Raw genomic sequence first — 21,797 nt, forward strand, 5'->3', positions numbered from 1 at the left:
GCTACTTGTCTCTGGAGCTGAGCAACAACTTCAAAAAGATTGGGCCCAGCTGCTCTGGGCTCTTCGTTCTCCTGAGCTTGGTTCTCAGCACGAGCGGTACGGGGACGTCCTCTTCTAGCCATCTATTATACAGAGAAAAAGACTTGGAATCGGCTCTATACTTTCTAAGCATACATATCTATATAAAAAGATACTCTATACTGCAATTAATAAGGAAAAGCATAAAAGAAAAACTTAAGTACTTTCTTACTTGAAGACGGCAAGGTTGATGCTGATGTGTGTGATGCTGGAGAATGGGACCTGCTCTGATACCACCTGTAACGACCCACCCTCCTTACTACTCTTTAAGGGCGGCGCTACTTAATTACTAACTTTACTTACTAATGTTAGTTATGTTAAGTATGGCAGTACTTAAAGTTTTCAAGGTGTGAATAAAATCCAAACATGCAACTAAGTAGTAGCTAAAGCATATCAGTACAAAAGCATGCTATGGATCATCATGAATTTCTTCTATAAAAGAACTAACATATATGACAACTGTTATAAAAAGAATTCCCAGAAGGATTAAATTCCAGCATTACCGAGAGCATTTCAGCAATATTAGAATAAAGCAAATAATCTATCTACTATATCCTAGTAACAAGAAATAACATGTACAACCTCTAGATTCTTCTAACAATTCAAAGCAGCAGAAAGAATAAATTAACATCCATTTAAATTCTTAGCAAGGTCCTCGAAGCTTCCATTCTCAACATCACACACCCATCATCTCCTTGTCGCCTTCCTTCATATAAGCTTTCCTTTTCCTTTATCTGCAGTAGGAGGAAATGCAACTATAAGCCAATGCTTAGTAAGCGCTATCTAACTCACAAAACACATAAATGCATATATATATGAGAATAAAACCGCATGCTCAAAGAATATAGCAATTAAACTAAATCTTGCATTTCTCAAAGGAACAAACAGTTCTAACTTGCTAAACTCGGAAATAAAGAAGCTAAACTTGCTGAATTGAACTTTAATGATACTTGCTTCGTTAGTCCAAATACGTATAGTTTAATACTTCAAAATAATAATAATCTTCTCTTGGGCCCAGGCTTAGTACCAAAGCGCGCTCCCTAATAGAAACTGAGGTAGCTAGCCACCAGTCCTACGAGGGTAAAGACCTTGGTCTTACCAGGGCCAAGACCTCGGAATTGGTCACCTGGATTTATTTAACGACAACCTCGGAAGTCGGGTACTAGCCTCTTAAAATAAAATACTTATTATCTTTTTAATACTTCTAATATAAAATACCTCGGCATTTCTTCGAGCACTTGGCGTGCTGCGGATCCAAATTCTAGAACTTGGGATCCTACAAAGACCTTGGTCTTGCTTTGTTTACAGCTACTCATTGTTGAAGATCGGAGATGGCTAGAGAGGGGGGGGGGGAGTGAATAGCCTCCTTTCGATGATCAATTTTCTCCTACAAAAATGTTAGTGCGCAGCGAAAAATAGCTAACAAAATGAAATCAAGGGAGACACAAGATATACGAGGTTCGGGGATAACTTGCCCCTACTCCTCGGCGTGTCCGTAAGGTGGACGATCCCTTGATCTTCGGTAGATCGAACCCCGGATGAATCCGGCTATATGAATCTCCTTCTCGGTGGAGTTACCTCTCCACAGCCAATCTCAAGAATAGATGTTAAATACAGAGATTATAGAAGGAAATGAGGCAAACAAGTAAAACTTACAACACAGCCTCAATAAGTGGAACAAAACCAAGCAAAGCTTCCCGAGAGCAAGGCACCACTCCTTGCACCACCTCAGGCAGAAAGCTTCAAGGAAGAGCACTGATCGTGAGCAAGCAGAGAACACCACTAGCACAAGCACAAGCACACACAACTGTTCGTTAGAGTTGTTCTCTCTTCTCCTTCCTCTCTTCCTTTTAGCCTCCTTCTTGTTCAACGTTCTCTGAGTCCACTACACTGAGCCATGCTGAGCTATCTGAGCTTACTAGCTCCACGCTCCTCTCAGCACACTCACTGACCAACCTGATCATCCTCCTGTGCAGCTCAGAATCCCGCTGTTGTCTTTTACCTGAAAACCAAAACTCGACAAACTGTGAACATAGAAAGCCATCCTTTGACTCTTCCTGTTCTTCATCCAAATTCAAACTCCATCTATAAAAATCAGAGAGATTAGCACAGTAATATCAGAAGCAATAGAAATCAAAGCAGAAACCTGAACACGATCAGAAATGCCTTAATCGATCAGACAATCGATTAAACGTCATAATTCTCTCCTCTATAAACCGTGTAATCGATCAAGTAGTCGATTACCCTAGCCCTTAATCAATCACCTGATCGATTAAGGTATGGTAATCAATCAGGTCAGTCGCTAACCCGGTTTCTCATTAAACTTGTAATCGATCACCTGATCTATTACAGTTCACCATAATCGATTGCCCAATCGATTATGGTGTGTTCTGTGGGTTTTGTGAATTCTCACAGAATGCTCTGTAATCGATCATCAGATCGATTAACCACTAACCCTTGGTCTTACAGAATGCTCTGTAATCGATCACCAGATCGATTAACTATCTTACCTTTGGTTAATCGATTAACTAATCGATTAAACCAGAGTGAAATCAACACTCATACAATCTGATCACTTGGTTAACTTGGGTCTCACCCGAGCCAACCGTATTGGATCATATATTCAGAGAGCAGACTCCCAAGCCTCCTCTGACACTGATTCGGTCCGAAGACAGGCTACCATGCCTTCTCCGACCATAGTCCGATACAGAGAACGAGCTACCGAGCCCTCTCTGACCTAATCTGAAGAACGAGCTATCGAGCCCTCTCCCACTTCATCCGGTCCAGAGAACGAGCTACCGAGCCCTCTTTGACCTAGTCCAGAGAACGAGCTACCAAGCCCTCTCCCACTTCATCCGGTCCAGAGAATGAGCTACCGAACCCTCTCTGACCTAGTCCGGAGAACGAGCTACCAAGCCCTCTCCCACTTCATACGGTCCAGAGAACGAGCTACCGAGCCCTCTCCGACTCCATCCGGTCCAGAGAACGAGCTACCGAGCCCTCTCTGACCTAATTCGGAGAACGAGCTACCGAGCCCTCTCCGATCTGTCCGTCATCAGTCAATCTGAATATATTGAACTTAATTCTTATCCAATTAAAATGAACTTAAATCTGTGTCAACATCAAAACAACAATCGGGACAAACTGCATCAACACTCATAACCCCCTAACAGGATTTAATAAGACACTAACAACCTTCTACTCATGTGAGTTTAAAACAATTTAAGCCTATCCAGCTGAAAATTGAAAGCTACAGATTCATGATTTGGAGCAACTGAACTAGAATTAGCTACAATGCATGCTACAAAAAAATCCGGAACAAATACGAAACTATACATACTCCTTGATATTGTTTTCATGCTTCTACTAACCCTTAAAACTTTTAAGCATATGATTTTTTTGTATTTACACTACAACATTATGCAAGCATAAATATATAAATAGGCTGTAGTTGATCATGCTCAAGGAGATAGCAGAGAAAACAAATATGCACTGTAAGAAAAAGATTCGGCCATGCCAAACTCACATGCTAAGTTACTGGCTTCTCATGCTAGATAAGGTAGCAAGGAAAATCAAACCAAAATGCTAACTAACAGGGGCTGGTCTTGCTTAGAGAAGAGAAACCTTACAACATGCTTCCGAAAATTCAGAGAAGGAAAACGAAATCGCGGAACTACTCCTACTGCAGGTGAGTAGCAACTTACCTTGCGTTCTTGGACTTACAGCCGACGGAGACGACCTCTATGGTTTCAGAAAGGTTGCTGCTTCGGCGATCCCTTAACGTCTGGGTGTTCCCCTCGACGAGGAGATCACAAAACTGTGTCGATCCCTCAGAAACAACCCTCAGTCGGCAGTCGGAGGAGAGCCCTAACGGCGGCTTCGTTTTCGTCCGAACAGGAAAAAACGCAGGCGCGCGGCGAGGAGAGGAGTTAGGGTTTGGGGAAAAATACAATCGATTCTCTAACTTAACCTCTTTTATACCCGTAATTATTTTCGGTTCCTAAAATCGCTTAATCAATATTTCGTTCCCTATTTGTTCATGAAACATTTGTTGGATTCTTGGCTAGCAGAAACAAGTTAAGGCGCCCCTTGGTTAGGGGTCTTGGGTTTGAGCCTTGGCTTGGCCTCTTCTTGTAGCGATTTTGTTTCTTTTTGTAAAAATACCAAACGACCTCCAAAAATTACATAAAAATACTCTAAAAATTTCTAAAAATCTTTAGAATATTTCTATGGCATTTCTAAATATTTTTAAGCACTTTAAGGACTCGAAATAAGGAAATTTGGGATGTTACATCTAGAATTATTTAATACCTGTGGTAAAGCTTAACTATAAGTTTATTGTGGTTTTGGTACGAAGTAGAATGAACTTGGCACGTTTCTAAAATCTGAAAATTTGAATTTCAGAAACCCCAGTCGACTGAAATAGATTTCAGTCGACTGGGAGCTCGACCAGTCGACTGGTCAGTCGACTCGACCAGTCGACTGGGAGTCGACCAGTCGACTGGTCAGTCAACTGGGAGCGAACAGAAGGCGTGCAGTCGAGTTCCAATCGACTGGTCAGTCGACTGACCTCGAACAGAAGCCCTGGGTCGAAGGTGCAGTTGAGTTCAGTCGACCAGTCAGTCGACTGGCCTCAAACAGAAGCCATGGAATGAGTGTGCCAGTCGACTGGGACCAATATAATCAGAATTTTTACTCCCTTCTCCATGCTCTTCGATTGTAATGATTGTTTGGGCCATTGTTTGCCATTATGTTTAGACTTTATGTTACTTTTTTGAGAGCATGTGTTTACTCAACTATCACATAGCAAGAAATTTTAAATTAATAGTAGATTTTAGCAAGTATAAATAATGGATCGCCTTAGGGGTAAGAAGGGTGGTCGTTATAATAATGTACGACAACAAGGTAATGACAGTGTTATGCTCGAGTTATCATATTTGGAAAGTGAAGCGCGATGTTGCAACATGTGACTGAAGTAGCACCCGAAGAGCACTCAATGTGAGCACGAGCACATTGAAAATGATTGAGAATGATATATACTTAAAAGCTCTGCCTCATGGCTCCTTTTATAGGTCTTCTTCGAATGTTGACATGGCATGTTGGTGTAGGGAGCACCATTCTGCCTCTAGGGTTTCAATGTTTGATAATATACCTAGGTCTAGTCAGTTTGACCAATGGTTGATTCAAATAGGACCTAATATTTGGATATGAGTAAAGTCTAGTCAGGTCAAAATTGACTAGAAGACTAGCAAGAAGTCCTACTTAGTTGGCCTGAACAAGAAGTCTTAGTCAGTTGGACCAGACAAGAGATCTTAGTCGGTTGGACCAAGCAAGAATTCCTAGTTGGAGGATAGGCAGGAGAAGTCCTAGTTGGAGGCTAGGCAGGAAGTCCTGATGAGTGAAGATGGGTAGAAAATCTTGGTGAGTGAAGCTGGGCAAAAAGTCTTGATCTGTGAGATCGGAGCAGGTGGGAAGTCTACTAATTGACTAGTCTTAACTGGAGGTTAGACAAGGGAAAGTCTAAGAAGGATAAAGATGATTGGATAATTGGCAGGTTGGAAGTCTACCGAGTGGCTAGTCTTAACTGAAAGTTAGGCAAGGGTAAGCCTAGTAGGTTATATCTATAGGATAAGGCTTAGATAAGCTTAGTAGGTCAGACAAATTATAGTTAGGCTTAGATTTCTTATTTGTGTATATGCTAAGCTTGCAGGAACTAGGAGCTGGAAGCAAAACTAAGGAAGCATAAGAGAAGTAAACAGAAGCAGCCGAACCAAGTCCGGAGTCAACTCAAGTCAAACTTGATTAAGTCGCTCTGGGCACCCGGATTATATTCCAAGCGTCCGAATGGTCCAGGCACTCCTCGATGGTCCAGGCGTCGAATCAAGAAGACTCGACCTAGATAAAGATCGATGCAACCGAATCGGATCGGTTCGGGGCGCTCAGAAAGGGATCCGTGAGTCCGAAAGGGTCTTCATAAGGCTTATACATCCAACAACAAGACATAACTCTAATACTCCATATCTTTTATCCTGCGGTGCTATTGAAAGCAAACGACGTCCTACTCGTGTGATTGAGGAAGCTCCAGGAAGGGTGCACTACGCTCAGGACTTGTAGATCGGCCAACTCGAGAGTTTATTTATCTTAAATCTTACTATAGTGTAATTTACCTTTATTATTATTTGACTGTAAGATGGATTTCTCTGCTTCCGAAAAAATTTTAGAAAGGAGACTATTAGTGGATGTGCGTCTATTTTACATAGGCATTTAACGTACTAATCCTGGGGGTTAAGAATCAAGTAAAATCCACGTGTCTTTGTTTTATTGTATAATTCTGCTGCTAGTCTTTTTGATAGAATTAATGAACGAATGAACGAGTGCTATTCACCCCCTTTTAGCACATGCATCGGTCCTACAATTGGTATCAGAGCAGACCTGCTCTAGATAGGACTGACCGGCACGGGAGCAAGAAGGCCAACATAGAGGGGAGTGAGGTAATATTGTTAAAGTTTGTTTTAAATTTTAGATAATTTGTTTTAAGTGCAGGGAGAGAGGGTACTACAAAAACCAGTGCCCTACTCGTAAGACTCCGACGGCACCACCGACGGCAAAGGAGCGATTGATGCTAAGAGCTTGGAACAACAAAGAGCACATCATGTACTTCAAGTGCCAAAAATGCAAACACTATAAAAATCGGTGCCCGAGAAGAAAATGAAAAATGAGTCAAAATCAAAATTAAGGGTTACAATTCTGATAAGTGCATTAATTTACGAAGATACTCTAGAGTTTTACATGATATATTTACTTTTATTGAAAATTTAAATAATTTTAAAATTTTAAATAAATTAGAAAATACAAAATTAATTAATTTGACTAATTCAAATTCAAATAATTTAAAAAATTTAAAATTATCTAATTTGATCAATTTATATAATTTTAAAAAAATTAAAATTACCTAATTTAATCAATTGAAATAATTTAAAAAATTTAAAATTACCGAAGTTGACCAATTCAAATAATAGAAAATTCAAAATTAATAAATTAAAAAAGTCAAATAAATTTAAAAGTTTAATTAATAAAAATGAATTAATTAATTAAAAAAAATAAACCTAAATCTTTTCAACAATGAAAATTCATCTAACTTGAATAAATCAATTAATAAATTTAAATTAAATAATAATTTAATTAATTCAAATTTAACTAATTCTAAATTTTAAAAATTAAATTATTAAAAATTTAATTATAATTAATTCTAATAAACTTATTCAAGATATAATTTAAATAAATAAATAAATAGATAAATTTTTTAACCTAGTCAACCAAGATAATGATAAATTGAAAAGTTTAAATTTAATTAATCTAATAATAATTAATAATTCAACTAATCAAGAAAAAATAAAAATTATCAAGATAAATCTAATAATTTAAATTTAATTAATAATTTAAATTTAAATAATCAAGATAATTTTAATAATGAGATAAATTCAAAATCTAATAAAATAAATTTTAAAATTAATAATTTAATCACTAAAAACTTAAAATTAAATTCTAAAATTTCATATAATAAATTTTAAGATTTTAAAAATACTAATTAAATTCAAACACTAAAAATTTAAATTTAAACAATAAAATAAATTATAATCGTATATCTTTTAATTATAAAATAATGAATAATTTTAAAAATTTAAAATGAAATTTGAAAATTTTGAAATTAAATCTAAAAAAATTTGAAATTAAACATCAAAATTTAAAAAAAAAAAGTAAATCTATAAATTTTAATAAGTCAAACTTAAATTTTAAAAATTTAAATTTAAATAATAAAATTAATTGTAGGATCGAAAACACGCTAGAGGGGGGGGGGTGAATAGCGTGTTTGCACGCTTTTCGATTTTTCGTAAAACTCTCGAGTGCGAAAACGGAAGCGATTAAAACAAGGAAGCGAAAGCAGAAATTAATGCAAGTAAAGTAAATGACACGTTTGTTTTTACTTGGTTCACAGCGCAACGCTGCTACTCCAAGGCCCACGGTCCTTGACCGTTTACGTTGGGCAATCCACTAAGACCACTTGCCCCTTTCCGGCAGCAAGTGTATCGAAAAAATCCGATTACAAAACTCGATTACAAATATAAATTAAATTACAAAACAAAGACTTTGTTACCAAACTTTCGCTCCCCGGAAGTCGAATTCGGCGTCTCGGTGTGTGAAGAAAGTAGCTTGGAGCAGGCACAGCACCGACGTCGAAGTTGGAAGCTTCAGGGAGTCGCGGGAACGGAGTTTGTGAAGTTTGGAATTGAATTTCTCGGCTGCTGCTCGCGGAGGGCTTATATAGTCGACCTGGGTCGACTCAGATTGCAATCTGGGTCGACTCCAGCCGATGTGGCAGATAAAACTTAATCCCTTCGTCGTTTATCTTCTCTGAGTCGACTCTGATCTCGTTCTGGGTCGACTCCAGTTGCGGTGGCGGCAGCGGCGATAAGATTTTGACTCTGAGTCGACTCAAAAGCTCACCTGAGTCGACTCCAGGCTGATCTGGCAGAAAACTCGACGCGCTGACTTCCGGATTCGAGCTGATTCGGCTGGAGTCGACTCCAGAACCCATCTGGGTCGACTCCAGACCCGAAAAATCAGATTTTTCGTCCGGAGTTGGCTTTCGTCGGGCTTTTCCTTCCTGCACAACAAGTTAGCTCAAATATAACATGTAAAGTATTGAGTCGGTTCACCGAACCAACTCCGAGTCTTAACTTCGGATCTCCGGTGAGATCCTGGGTTAGACCGGCGCCTACTGTTCCTCGTAGGAACGCGTCCTCACCCACTCCCTCGGGAGAATTTACCTGATGCCAACCGAGTCCTCCTGACCCGTTGGACTTGTGCTCGGCTCTGTCGTTGCCCCCCAGGACTTGTAATGCAACTGATCCTCCTGATCAGTCCATTCTTCTGCTGCAACTTGGTCCTCCTGACCAAGTCCAGCCTTCTGCAACTTGGTCCTCCTGACCAAGTCCAGACTTCTGCCTGGTGCACTTTGACTCTGCCAAGACTTCATGCCTAGCAGCACTAGGACTTAACCTGTTTTCTGCAAGCTCAATTCAACCTGGTTAGCCAAACCACATACTTAACTTGATCCTAGTTCCATAATCAAAACTCAGGTTTGATCTGCTAGTGCTTCCTGCACTAACAATCTCCCCCTTTTTGATTATGGCAACTTAAGGTTTCAAGTTAAGTTATAAATCACAATTTTTAAAGCAAGATAATCACAATGCTGCAAAATAACACTAAGTATTAAACATGTATGAAAGTGCATGTGTGTTACTCCCCCTGAATCCTTCACTCCCCCTTTTTCAAGTAACTTATGCTTTCTCTTTTTTCAGAACAAACTTTTATCCAAAGATTTTAACTTGAAAATTTTGAAAAAATTTAACTTTAAAAAAAATTTTTAACTTTGAAAATTTTAACTTGGAAAATTCATTAACTTGAACCTCAATTCTCTCCCCCTTTGACATAATCAAAAAATATTGGGTTCTATTGGGTTGAGTCCAAGCTTAATAATAAATATAGTTAGACAAAAAAAATATTCCTTTGGGGCGAGTGTCCAACTTAGGTTTTAGCTATCTACTAGAAAGTAGTAGCTTGACCCAGTTAGCCAAGTATAAGTGTTTAATCCCAACTTAAAAGATTGTCTTTTTATTTTGGGACACTTAACTTGATCAATTGAAATTAGAGTCTAAGCTTTTTGGTTTGATGCACTGACTTAAAGCATCTGTTTTGCTTAGACTAGATTCCTATACATCTCACACCGTTCTAAGTTTAGCAATCACAAACAAGGTATCTAGTGTGCTTTGTGAGATGTCCACCTAGATCTATAGGTACATGCTTTCTAGGGGGTTTGCTTCTAGTCTAAGGCAAAATCTCCATTTACTTATTTTTGAAAATAAAACTTGTAAAAAAAATAATTTTTAAAATATACTTAAGTAATTTTGAAAACATTTTGAAATATACTAATAATAGATTTGAAAAGCATGAATTTTTGAAAACAAATTTCTTTTTCCTACTCTACTAAACATAAACCTAGTTTTCTTCTAAGTCATAAGATAGCTACAGGTTTAAATAAAACATCAAGCCATAAAGTAAAACTGCAGATCTAAACTACATATCTACATCACATCAGTCACAAGTCAAGCTAAGTCAAATCCAACACAAGTCAAGTCAAACCATAAGTCACAAGTATCATAAACAAGTCTGGTAATAAAATGTCTAATGCTGCGGTGGAGATGGTGGATGAGGAGGCTGCATCGCTCTCAGAAGCTGAAGAATCTCAGCTATGTCAGCTCCCTGTGAGTCAATCCTGGTAGACAGGGAATGTACTGACTCCTCCAACCTATCTAGTCTCTGATCTGTGGTCATCGGTGGAGGTGGAGCTGGTGCATCAGGAAGCTCTAGTAGCTCCTCTATCTCTGCCCCTATATCAACCTCTGCAGGGTCTGGCTGGGGCTGATCCTCAATCTGCTGATGTGGATGCTGAGGCTGCCTCCAGGATAACCTCCCCTCATCACTAATATCTATATGGGCCAAGGTAATCTGTCTACTGCCAATACTGTCATAATCTCCAGGGGGAATGATCTCTCCTACTGTGGTATCTACCCCAAGAGATGCAAAAATACCGGTCAAAATGTGACAGAAAGGCATATGCACCCTCCTACTGGTGACTACTGATGAGGCATAGATGATGGTATGGAAAATCAGAAGTCCTAGGTCTATGTCTAATCTATGAGTGAAGGCATAGAGTAGGAAAGAGTGAAAGGGCCTCATAGTAGTAAGATTTCTGGTGTTAATGGGGAGGATGCAGTTCACTATGACCCTATAAAGTACGTATTCCTGGACTCTGAGGTCAGTGGAGGGGAAGTTCATCAAACCTGGGGCTCTATCCTGCTGAAAGAAGTAGGTATGCATAACATCTAGAGTAATATCCTCGTGAGGCTCATCAAAAGGCATGCAAGAGTGGGGATAGACTATGAACTGAGAAGCTGATGGGCGAAATCCTATAAATGTATTAATCATGGCTGGGGTAATGGTGATGGTCCTACGTCCTACCCTAGAGATAATGGTGAAGTCATTCTGGAGATCAAGGTTGTTGAAAAATTCTGAACACAAGGTTGTGTTCATGGGGGTAGTGCAAAAGACTAGGCGATCCAGATGGTAATGAGTGATAGCCTGTACTATAATGGGCAGGACCTAGCAAAAAATCCCCTATCTAATGAGCGGCTGGGAAGTGGAAGGTAGGTGGTCTCCTCGAACCTAAGCCTATGTCCCTCAGTGGGGAACCTAGGGTCTATGGAGGGGGTGTTATCGAAGGCAGCCTCTCGTGCTCTCTTCGATCGTCTAAATAGAAATATTATACGTAAATAACAACTAAAAAATACTAGAAAATACAATAAAAATGTAAAAGATTAAGTTAGGAATGTTACTTGGGACCCATGTTGTGAAGTGAGGCTTTCCTACGAGTGAAATCGCGAAAAAACGGAGGAAAAAGGAGATTTTTGGAGGTTTTCGGCGGCGTGCAGAATCGGCTTCTGCCGATTCTGTTTTATACCGGGATCTGAGTCGACTCCAGGGTCTGAGTCGACTCCGGTGGCGGTGTGAGTCGACTCAGAAAGCGGTGTGAGTCGACTCCAGCAGGCGAAACGACATTTTCCGCGGGAAAATTCCCGCCGTCTCGCTGACTGGTCCTGAGTCGACTCAGATGGTGATCTGAGTCGACTCAGATCGGCTTTTCCGCCGATCCGAGAAAGGATTTTCGATGATTTAATTTTAATTTTGATTAAGGTTAATTAAATTTTAGATTAACGTTAATTAATTTTAAAAAAATTAATTTAAAAATTTATTTAAATTTAAGTTTTGAAAAGTTAATTTTTTAAAAATTTTTAAAAAAGTTAATTAAATTTTAAAAATTTTTAATTAATTTTGAAAATTTGTTTTAAATTTTGAAGTTAATTAATTAATTTGAAAAATTTGTTTAATTAAATTTTGAAGTTAATTAATTTTGAAAAATTTGTTTAATTAAATTTTGAAGTTAATTAATTTTGAAAAATTTGTTTAATTAAATTTTGAAGTTAATTAATTTTGAAAATTTGTTTAATTAAATTTTGAAGTTAATTAATTTTTGAATTTGTTTAATTAAATTTTGAAGTTAATTAATTTTGTTTAATTAAATTTTGAAGTTAATTAATTTTGAAAAATTTTAATTTTGAAAATTTGTTTAATTAAATTTTGAAGTTAATTAATTTTGAAAATTTGTTTAATTAAATTTTGAAGTTAATTAATTTTGAAAATTTGTTTAATTAAATTTTGAAGTTAATTAATTTTGAAAAATTTGTTTAATTAAATTTTGAAGTTAATTAATTTTGAAAATTTTAATTTTAATTAAATTTTGAAAAAATTTAATTTAATTAATTTTGAAAATTTGTTTAATTGAAGTTAAAACGGAAAATTTCCCCGAGGCTCAAGTTAATTTTGAAAATTTAATTAATTAAGTTAAATTAAGGACGGCTCCCCGAGGCTCAATCCTTATTAAAGTTAAATTGATTGCAAAGGACGGCTCCCCGAGGCTCAATCCTTGCAATAATTGAATTATGTTGAGTTTTATGATTTGATTAATTTTGAAAACTTGTTTGTTGGGTTATTTTGGTTTATTACCTATTCATCTCACCCAGTCTAAGTGGTCAATCAGTTAACCTATGGGTTGAATGTGAGATGATTTCAATTTTATCTTTGTTTATTGTGAAAGGTATCTATACTTGATCAATTTTGAGTTAGATTCAGGTTTAGCCTTCAACCAATTAAGTACACATTTCAAAAATTGATTCCCAGGTTGTGGCGAGGCAAGGGGCCTTCTTGGTTATCGGAGCAACGACCACTTCCTAGACAGAATCAATTCAAGAAATTATGGACTTAATCGATTTATTGAAAAACCTTGGTCTAACTAGTCTAGGATGTGGCGAGGTAGCTTCGGTCAGTTCAGTTCGACTCCGTGAACCAAGTCAGGTACTCCTTACCCTTCTTGACCACTTTGTCTAGCCTCCCTGACGTACTATCATCTCGCCCCACCCTGGTACTATGTTGGCAAGAATTGATCAAGTAGTTGGTCCTTAAACTAGCCTAATTTCTAATGCAGGAAAATAAATCTAAGTTATGCAAGAAATCAAACAAGTTGTTTTGGTTCCCCCGGGATCGTGTCCCTTGATTGGTCGAACCAAGTGGACCTGATCCTTAGGAACCAAGAATTGGTTCGGTCCGACTGGGTTAACCAGCCGGGACTTCGGAACCCACGCTTGGACTCGTGTTCGATTTCTACGTGTGAGTGCGATGAATGATCTTTGTTTAGCCGCGTATCCGATGCCCGATCGGTTGTATCCAGCCTTCTGCGATCCAAGCATCATATCCAGATACTTGGACCCGGAGGTGAATTTTTCCAGCGATCGTCTGAGTTCACCGACTTGAACTTTCAGTTGAGCATTTTCTTCCTCGAGTTGAACTCGAGTCGAATCCTCAACCGAATCGTTCGGAGTCGGTGACTCAGGGTTGACTTTCTCTTTGAGGAGTACTAACTCCTCTTGGAGCGATTCAACCACGGCCTCGGACTTGGCTAATTTTTTACTTAGACTAATTATAATTGAAAATAATCTATTCCGACTTACATTGGGTTTCGAACCTTCGGAAACGGATACGGATCCGTGGCTTTCGTCGTCCGAGTCGTAGTCGCTTTCGTTCGGGTTGTCTTGAGCCGGAAGCGCGAGGAAACTCTTCGTTGGTTCTTCGTCCGACTCCTCGGATGATGATTCGTCCCACGTTGCTTTGAGTACCTTTCCGTTTCTTCTTTTGGTCCTTCCGCGGGCAGTCGGCGATGAAGTGCCCCTTTCGACCGCAGCCGTAGCACTTCGAATCTTGTTTTCCGGTGGCTGGCTGCTTCGACGTGTTTACGACTTTCTTGATCTCCGATCGGCGAACTCCCGCGTTTGTTCCGGAACATTTTCCGAACTAGATTTACTAGTTCGGTGGTAACGTCCTCGTTCCCGTCGGTGTCTGATGATTCTGAGTCTTCCGGTACTTTTCGTCTTTTTGCTTCGGAACCTGCAATTAAAGCGATACCTTTCTCCTGCACTTCCGTATTAGACTGTTCATGAAGTTCAAATTCAGAAAATAATTCATCTAATTTAATTTTATTTAGATCCCTGGAAACTTTATAGGCATCTACCATTGATGCCCATAAGGTATTCCGGGGAAATGCCTTAAGTGCGTACCTTATAATGTCACGGTTGTCGACTTGTTCTCCTATCGAGTGTAGGCCGTTGAGGATGTCCTTTATTCTTGCGTGTAGGCCGCTTGCCGATTCTCCTTCTAGCATTTTTATGTTATATAATTTATTAATTAATAAATCGCGCTTGCTTACCTTGGTGTCGGAGGTGCCTTCGTGAAGTTCGATCAATTTGTTCCAAAGCTCCTTGGCACTGCTGATTGGTCCGACTCGGTTCAGTTCCTCCTTGGTAAGTCCACATTGGAGCGTCTGGGTGGCTTTTGCGTCTGCCTCAATCTTCTTCATAGTAGCGTTGTCCCAGAGCTCGCAAGAGAGTGGTTTTCCATCATTACCAGTTGGGATTGTGAATCCCGTCTGGATGATGATCCACATCTCTACTTGGGTTTTCAGGTGACATTCCATCCTGGTTTTCCAGTATGGAAAATCGTCACCCGAAAACAGAGGTGGTCGTGCGGTGCTTGAGCCTTCTTGTTGGGCCATTGATTTTTGCACACAAAAAAATAGAAAAAGAGAAATTCCAAGACTTGGTCTTGGATTAGTAGTGCGGGAGAAAAGAAAAAAAAAAATAAATAAACGAAAAACTTCGAAAAAAACGTCTTGAATCAGTGGTTGCACTGTTTTCAAGAGCCCCCGCTCTGATACCAATTGTAGGATCGAAAACACGCTAGAGGGGGGGTGAATAGCGTGTTTGCACGCTTTTCGATTTTTCGAAAAACTCGAGTGCGGAAACGGAAGCGATTAAAACAAGTGCGAAATACAGAAATTAAGTGCAAGTAAAGTAAATGACACGTTTGTTTTTACTTGGTTCACAGCGCAACGCTGCTACTCCAAGGCCCACGGTCCTTGACCGTTTACGTTGGGCAATCCACTAATTCACTTGCCCCTTTCCGGCAGCAAGTGTATCGAAAAAATCCGATTACAAAACTCGATTACAAAATGAATATGAATTGAATTACAAGGTTACCAAACTTTGTTACCAAATTTTTCGCTCCCCGGAAGTCGAATTCGGCGTCTCGGTGTGAAGAAAGATTGCTTGGAGCAGGCACAGCACCGACGTCGAAGTTGGAGCGCTTGGGAGTCGCGGGAACGGAGTTTTGAAGCGTTGGAAGTGAATTCTCGGCTGCTGCTCGCGGAGGTCCTTATATAGTCGACCTGGGTCGACTCAGATTGCAATCTGGGTCGACTCCAGCCGATGTGGCAGATAAAACTTAATCCCTTCGTCGTTTATCTTCTCTGAGTCGACTCTGATCTCGTTCTGGGTCGACTCCAGTCGCGGTGGCGGCAGCGGCGATAAGATTTTGACTCTGGGTCGACTCAAAAGCTCACCTGAGTCGACTCCAGGCTGATCTGGCAGAAAACTCGACGCGCTGACTTCCGGATTCGAGCTGATTCGGCTGGAGTCGACTCCAGAACCCATCTGGGTCGACTCCAGACCCGAAAAATCAGTTTTTCGTCCGGAGTTAAGCTTTCGTCGGGCTTTTCCTTCCTGCACAACAAGTTAGCTCAAATATAACATGTAAAGGATCAAGTCGGTTCACCGAACCAACTCCGAGTCTTAACTTCGGATCTCCGGTGAGATCCTGGGTTAGACCGGCGCCTACTGTTCCTCGTAGGAACGCGTCCTCACCCACTCCCTCGGGAGAATTTACCTGATGCCAACCGAGTCCTCCTGACCCGTTGGACTTGTGCTCGGCTCTGTCGTTGCCCCCCAGGACTTGGAATGCAACTGATCCTCCTGATCAGTCCATTCTTCTACTGCAACTTGGTCCTCCTGACCAAGTCCAGCCTTCTGCAACTTGGTCCTCCTGACCAAGTCCAGACTTCTGCCTGGTGCACTTTGACTCTGCCAAGACTTCATGCCTAGCAGCACTAGGACTTAACCTGTTTTCTGCAAGCTCAATTCAACCTGGTTAGCCAAACCACATACTTAACTTGATCCTAGTTCCATAATCAAAACTCAGGTTTGATCTGCTAGTGCTTCCTGCACTAACACCTTGCTTAGTCTGCTTAGCTAAGTGAAACTAATTGAAACTACCTCGCCACATCCTAGACTAGTTAGACTAAGGTTTTTTAAGAAGTAAGTTAAGGACATAATTTCTTAAAAAGACTTTGTCTAAGGAAATGGTTGTTGTTCCAATAATCAAGAAGACCCCTGTCTCACCACGACCTGTAAGCTGATTTTTAAAATGTGGACTTAACTAATTAACAGTTAAACCTGAATCTAACACAATGTCAATCATTCATTAGAATTTAACTTAAATTAATAAAGATAAAATTGATAAAACTTCTCACAAAACTCATAAGGCAACTCTTGTATGTCATGTACGAAGACATTTAGAAGGGGTAAAAGATAGGAGACTATTAAATTACTAAGTTTTGAAAATACTTTCAAAAACTATAAAACTAATTTTCTAAATTTTTTTTTGAAAATTTGATATTTACTTAAATTTCATGCTTGTTGGGTGTAATAATGCTCAAAACTCTATACATTTGAAAATTGGTTGACCAATACTTAGATACAAAACCTCTTGGTCAACACTGTGTCTAGAACCCTAAGACACATAGGCAGAAATTTCTTGTAGTTAACAAGGATATCCTAAGGGAGTGTCTAGTTAAGGGGGAGGTACTTCTTGAAAGATCTTACTTTTAAAAGACCTCTTAAAATTCAATTTCAAAAATTCTTTTAAAACATTACTTAAAATCTTTTTTTGTTAATCTTTGTGAAAACTCATGAGTTATGTTTTATAAATTGTTCATTTGACTTGGAATAACTCCTAAGACACATAGGGAGATTGTCTTATGGTCAACAAGGAGCGCTAAGGAAGTGTTAGATTAAGGGGAGGTCTCAAATCAAAAGAGCAAACTTATTTCAAAAATTATCTTTTATAAATCCTTAAAACTTTTTGAAAAATATATGGAATCTATTTTAAAATCTTGTTCAAAATTATTTTAAAATTATTCTTTTGATTTGGGTCAAACCCTAAAACTTATGGGGGGATTGCTTTATCATTAACAAAGAGCCCTAAGAACATTTCAGGTTAAGGGGGATTTCCTGATTGAAAGAATTTATATATAGTTTTTCAAAACGCATCTATTTTATATATGAAAAATACTTTTAAAACTCTTTTGAAAATCCTTTGAAACACTCATTTGAAAATCCTTTAAAATTTTTGAAAAACTATGTTGAAAATTATTTTAAAATCTACTATGGTCTTTTAAGAGATGTCTAGACTAAGTTGTGACCATAGAAAATACCTTAAATGATTGATATAATACTTTTTTATTTATGAAAAAGAGAAGAAGAAAACTTAAGTTAAATAATTTAGAATTCTCCCAGATTGATAAAACTGTAACATCATTTAACTTAAGAAATTGTCAAACCAAAAAAGGAAGAGATTGTTGATGGAGGGAGCACCAGTCTGCCTCCAGAGTATCGATGTTTGATAATATACATATATCTGGTCAGTTTGACCAAGGGTTGATCCAAACAAGATCTAATATGTGGATGTAAGTGAAGTCTAGTCAGGTTAAAGTTGACCATAAAACTAGCGAGAAGTCCTAGTCAGTTGCATCGGGAAAGAAGTTCTAGTCAATTAGACCGGGCAAGAAGTCCTAGTTGGAAGTTAGGAAGAAGAAGTTCTAGTTGGAGGCTAGGCAAGGAGAAGTCCTAGTTGGAGACTAGGCAGGAAGTCATGTTGAGTGAAGTTGGGCAGGAAGTCCTATTGAGTGAAGTTGGGCAGGAAGTCCTGATATGTGAGATCGGGCAGGTGGGAAGTTTGCTAAGTGACTAATCCTAAATGAAGGTTAGGCAAGGGAAAGTCCAAGTAAGTCAAGAATAATCAAATGTTTGGCAGGTGGTGTCATGTCCCGGGAGACGGCCGCCTGAAAAATTTTGACAGCATCTCCCCTATAATAATTCAACTATCCTGAATACATTTTAATATAAAGGCCCACACGACCGTAGAACAATATAATACATGAATTTTAACTACTAAACTATATAAAATGTGGCCCACACGGCCATAAACTAGTAATTTAAACACATGCATAACCACATAACAACACGTATAAATCGAAAAGCATCTCAACAAAACAACGATAAACTCTACAAGTCTATGAAACCAAAAACTACACAAGCGGAAGTATAATCACAACAAAATCCATATAAACGGATACAAATCCAAACCACAGTTACTAACAAAACCCATAACTAAAGTCATCACAAACAAGATCACCGATACGAGAATATAAACCTGAATCCACATGAAGTACCACAACCAAAACACAAAACCAACACATCCACACGAAGTAAACTAAAGATTCTCCTGCTGTGAGATGACATAACTGACAGATCTCCTCCGCATCAGCTGTAATCTCCTATCTACTACCTGGGGAGACAGAAAAATCCTAGGGTCTAGGTGGTGAGTACAAAATACTCAATGGATAATCAGAATAGATAGTGCATGGTCAAAAGTATACATTTTAGAGCAAAGGGTATACAAAGGAACATCAACAATCAACCAGTGATCAGTACTAACAGTGAATTACCAATAAAGTAATATTAGTAATAATCCTGCTGGTATATAATGGATCTCATAAATGCAGTAATCTGTATGAATGACAATGTCACAGATGTATCAACCAAGAATCAATCAAGTATACATCTCACATCCAAATGCAATATATATATGGTCTAGTACATATATATCAAGCACACACAATGCAAGCATATGCATGATGCAACTGCCTACACTCGCTCCAAGTACTCACATATATATGATACTGAGGGTATCCGACATCCAACTGCCATAAATCCATCCCTACAATAAAGTAGTCTGGCGGCCAAACAGTAGGTAGCCATGTATAGCTACGTACATCCTATGGTCAATGCTTGTCCTCCAATACTCGTCCCTGAGTATCACTCCTCATACTCTCCGAGTACCACCCCTCTGTGGTGACGAGGTCAACCCATTGACTCGGCTGCGTACAGGCCATACAACCACCATCACCTCGATGGAAATAGGAAATTCCTAACCACCTATTCTATAACATGCCACTACAGGCCAACTATCAATGATGATTGCCCCACAACATTGAGAGTTATAATCGTCACCATGCATGATGTGATGATCAAGCAACAATAACCAACATCTACTATGCTAAATCAACATACATAGATAATAGAATCTTTACTGATCACAAGTATCATAGCCAGAGATTATCAACAGCAATTCACATAGATAACAAGAGTCATACAAGCAATAGTATAGAGGTTCATAAGATCAATCGAATTTAGGACAAGCATGGAATAAACAAGAGTATAACTAAGGTATCCAATCAACAATAAATAGGAGTACGATTAAGGTATCTAACCAACAACAACATAAAGATAACATGCACTAGGAAAGAACTTAATCTGTATTGACCAAATACAGGAATTACCCACCTGATGTACCGCACGTCGAATAAAGAACCCCCAGAAAATATATCCTCGTATATAATAGGATCACAATCACGGTCCTGCAAATTTATAAAATGCAACACCACTAAATACAATATTATATTTAAATTTTATAATAAAGTAAATCTTAGCCAAATTTAAGGTTAATTTAACCCCATCCAAATTAACCCAACCCGAATCACCATTAACACAACTCAATTGAATCCATTCTCAAATGGGTTTCCAACAGAAGCCCAACAAGAATCAATCCAACAAAACAAAACCCTAATCCTCAAAGAATCAGTCCAACAGAGCATCACCCTAAACATAATCCTAACAGACCAATCCCAATTCCAATCTATCCAAGCCACCATAAGCAAACCCAATCGAGTCCCACAACAAATCAATAATCTGATCAATCCAAGCCATGAACAGAACTTCACAGAAATCCAATCTATTCAATATCGCCAATTGTACCTCACACCTACAGAACAAGTCCAACAGAAAGAACTCAAACCCACAAGAATCCCCTACTAGACAGTTCAACAAATGCTAAAAAGATTCATCAACAGATCAATCCAAGAAACCCAACCGAAATTGGCAAATCTGAACAGCAGCATGAACAAAACAGGGCCTATCAAAATTTCTTAACCAAAGTCAAGAAGAGAGATCTCACCTCAGATTTGAAGCCTTAGGAACCCTAGCTCAGCCCTGACGCTGCTCGATCAAGACCACCAGTTCCCTTTTCCCTCGGTTGTAGTCCAAGAAATCTCACCGATCTGTGAGTTTAATCCCGAATTAGAAATCTAAACAAAATCCTCACGAAAAAATTACACGAACTCAAGAATCCAATTAGGAATCAAACTCACCAAGCAGTCCTCCCTCATATCCAATCTCCTCCCTCAATCGTGTCGCGCCGATCGTCGCACCCTACTCAATTCCTCAGCTACCCCGACGAGGGACAAGTTCGACGGTCGAACTCCTGATCGCCAGTGATTTCCTTGGCGTCGGCACCGGCTACGGACGAGAGCACACTCATGCGGTCGGGGAGACGAAGAGAAGCATAGGAGATCGCGAGCAAATAGGGGAAAAATTCATGGCCACTGTTTAAATTGGATTCCCTTAATGGGTTAACGGGTTTAAATCATAACCCGAATCTTTTAACCTTAATAGCTAAGTTAAATAGGCTGAATTGGGCTTTATTGGGCTGAACTTAATGGGTTATTAATTGGGCTAGTGGGTTGGTTTAATTGGCTACTAATTGGGCTTCATTAATCCCCCTTAATCCTTAACAATTAGGATTAATTTATTTTCAAATAACCCCTTATAATTTCTCATATCTTACAAGTGGAAAGTCTACCGAATGATTAGTCCTAACTGGAAGGTAGGCAAGGGTAAGTCTATTAGATTAGACCTATAGGGTAAGACTTAGGTAAACCTAGTAGGTTAGATAGACTATAGTTAGGCTTAAGTTGCTTATTTGTATATATGCTAAGTTTGCAAGAACCAAGAGCTGGAAGTAAGACTGAGAAAACATAAGACAAGCAAACAAAAGCAACGGAACCAAGTCCGGAATCAACTCAGGTCAAACCTAGTTGACCTTGCTCTAGGAGCCCGGATTATACTCTAGGCACCAGACAGTCCAGTGCCCCATGACAATCCAATCACCCAGATCAGGAAGACTCGGCCTGGATAAAGACCGATAGAATTGGGTCGAATCAGATCGGTTTGAGTGCCCAAAAAGGGATCTAGGCACCAGGAAGAGTCATTATAAGGCCTATATGTCTAGCATGAAGACATAACTCTAATACTCCAAATCCTTCATCCTACGGTGCTGCTAAACGCAAACGACATCCTACTTGTGCGACCAGGGAAGCTCCAGGAAGAGTGTGCTGCACTGAGTACTTCCATATCAGCAGACTCTAGAGTTTGTTTATGTTAAGTCTTACTATTTTATAATTTATTTTTATTATTATT

At 39.0% G+C, this 21,797-nt stretch overlaps 1 long non-coding RNA gene across 1 annotated transcript; it reads right to left on the reverse strand.

Moving 5' to 3' along the window:
- Positions 1 to 569: 569 nt before the first annotated feature.
- Positions 570 to 20,862, reverse strand: LOC141847456 (uncharacterized). The gene is made up of 4 exons (XR_012603417.1): positions 20,690 to 20,862; positions 20,497 to 20,599; positions 19,827 to 19,900; positions 570 to 812 (listed from the first exon to the last, which is right to left on the reverse strand). It is a non-coding gene; the product is annotated as an uncharacterized LOC141847456 (long non-coding RNA).
- Positions 20,863 to 21,797: the final 935 nt, after the last annotated feature.

The sequence above is a fragment of the Curcuma longa genome, chromosome 16, assembly GCF_044706935.1.
Source record: "Curcuma longa cultivar G26 ecotype Majalengka, Jawa Barat chromosome 16, ITB_CL_G26_1.1, whole genome shotgun sequence".
NCBI classification, from domain to species: Eukaryota; Viridiplantae; Streptophyta; class Magnoliopsida; order Zingiberales; family Zingiberaceae; genus Curcuma; species Curcuma longa.